This window comes from Belonocnema kinseyi, chromosome 9 (genome assembly GCF_010883055.1).
Source record: "Belonocnema kinseyi isolate 2016_QV_RU_SX_M_011 chromosome 9, B_treatae_v1, whole genome shotgun sequence".
Lineage (NCBI taxonomy): Eukaryota > Metazoa > Arthropoda > Insecta > Hymenoptera > Cynipidae > Belonocnema > Belonocnema kinseyi.
This window is the reverse complement of record NC_046665.1, coordinates 37,239,417-37,241,730: the sequence shown is the minus strand read 5'-3', so window position 1 is coordinate 37,241,730 and position 2,314 is coordinate 37,239,417. Positions and strand designations below refer to the sequence as shown.

General features: G+C 37.9%; 1 protein-coding gene across 1 annotated transcript in view; it reads right to left on the bottom strand.

Annotated features, from left to right (window-relative positions):
• LOC117180475 overlaps window positions 1-2,314 on the bottom strand; it is a 91,812-nt gene that overhangs the window by 23,778 nt on the left and 65,720 nt on the right. The gene's annotated exons all lie outside the window — the stretch shown is intronic.

Below are 2,314 nucleotides of genomic sequence, written 5' to 3'. Positions count from 1 at the left end.
CCGAAACTTTGGAGGCGGTTCCGTCATGGTATGGGGGGCATACAGCGGTTTCGGAAAAGTGGCCTTAGCTTTTATTTCTCATAAAATGAAAAGCGGAGATTATCAGGCAGTGCTAGAAGAACATCTTAAGCCCTAACTTGGACGTTTCCGCTCTACAAAATTGACTTTCCAGCAGGACAACGCAGCCATACATGCGAGCAAGTCTATTAACGATTGGTTGGCAAAGTCAAAGATCCCCGTACTCGCGTGGCCAGCGATCTCTCCAGACCTTAACCCAATGGAAAATGTTTGGGGCATGACGGTACGCGATGTGTATGACAACGGAAAGCAGTACTCAACGGTCGCAGAGCTGAGGGAAGCGAACAAATCAGCATGGAACAACGTCACCGCGAAAAGTCTCGAAAATCTGAATAAATCGATGGTAAACCGAATGAAAATGGTATTCAAAAATGACGTAAATACTATTAATTACTAATTTTGTGAATAAAATCTTTTTATATGTACGTATTTTGTTGAATACATTGAATTCTTTCGGAAAAATTGAATTTTTTTTTTAGTGGCCCTAATAATTTGGGACACCGATTTTTTCGAAAAAATGCCCAAATAAATGAACGAATGGAATTGCGAGCTCTATATTTTAGGAAAAATCGTTAACTCGACTCATTTATTCACTCAAAAAATTTGGTGCAGTTTGTCCCAATAGAAAAAAAATTATCCTTAAAAAATGGGGTGGCCCTATAAATATGGGACACACTGTATAGTGTTAAGTTTTATATAGAATATTCATTTGTTTTATACATTTTTTATGTAAAACAAATCAATATTATATATAAAACTGTGTATAATTTAAATACTTGCAATGTACAATATCACGATGTTATACGCTATTATAATGCGATCATTACAATATATAGCGCAGGAATTATGGTATATGAGGTGTGTTCAAAAAATAAGGTGACTTTATGGTTTTCTCAAAAAATATTCAATTATTCCTCAATATTTACGTTGTCCCCTTCAAAGTAATCCCCCTCAGATATAATACACTTGTGCCAACGTTTTTTGCAATCATCGAAGCACTTCTGATAATAATTTTGTGGTATAGCCTTGAGTTCTTTCAGCGATGCAGTTTTTATCTTCTCAATCGTTGAAAATTGATGTCCTTTCATGGGTCTCTTCAGTTTTGGGAAAAGAAAAAAGTCACTGGGGGCCAAATCCGGTGAATATGGAGGCTGAGACATGACTGTGGTGCTGTTTTTGGTCAGAAAATCTTTCACAAGCAACGATGAACGAGCAGGTGCATTATTGTGATGCAAAAGCTACGAATTGTTTTTCCAAAGTTTCGGACGTTTTTTGCGTATCGCCTCTCGCAAACGGCGCATAACTTGAGAGTAATACTCCTTATTGACCGTACGACCTTGTGGTCAGAATTCCTGATGCACTAAACCACGGTAATCGAAGAAGACAGTGAGAAAAACCTTCACATTTGACCGAACTTGACGTGCTTTTTTCGGTCTTGGAGACTCAAGGTGCTTCCACTGAGACGATTGGCCTTTAGTTTCGACGTCATAATCATATACCCACGATTCATCCCCAGTTATAACCCTTTTGAGAAAATCAGGATCATTATTGACTCACACAAAATTCACACAAAATTTAATTCAAACTCTTTGCTTCATTTTTTCGAAAGAAGAAAATCGCCGAGCACACCAAACCCTTCTAACCTTTTACGCCTCTGCGAGAAAAACAACACGAGCTATATAGTCAAAACAGCGAACGTATGATCGTGAAGAGTGTACAAACACAACAAAACAAAAAATTTAAAACTTGAATGTACGTAGCCCGCGAAAATTGAAAAGTCACCTTACATTTTGAACACACCTCGTATATTGCAATTCATGCGATATATTTTTCCCCGTGATTCGGGGCCAAGATAGACGGTCCAGAGCGCTAGTGTGGGCTGTCAAGACGGTCTATTATGGCGCTAATCAGATGTCAGCAGTTTTTATATGGACAAATGCTAGTCTGGAAAAGCTAATCTAGCACTAGTCTGAACGATCTGATCAAGCGCTTCTCAGTCGGTTTTGTGAAAATATATTTCAGACCCTTGACCTTAAGAATTATTTTAAAGGCCGTCTAGATTATAAAAAATTCTTTTTTTTTAATGTGCATTTTTCTTTTTTTTACAATTCTCAGGATCATGGTCGAATACACAGTAGTCCAGGAGCTGGGTAGGATCCCGTATGCATTAAAGAGGTAAAGGATAAAAACTATGTAGTCTTATGTATTTTGACCCGCTGAATCCAATGGTACCGGT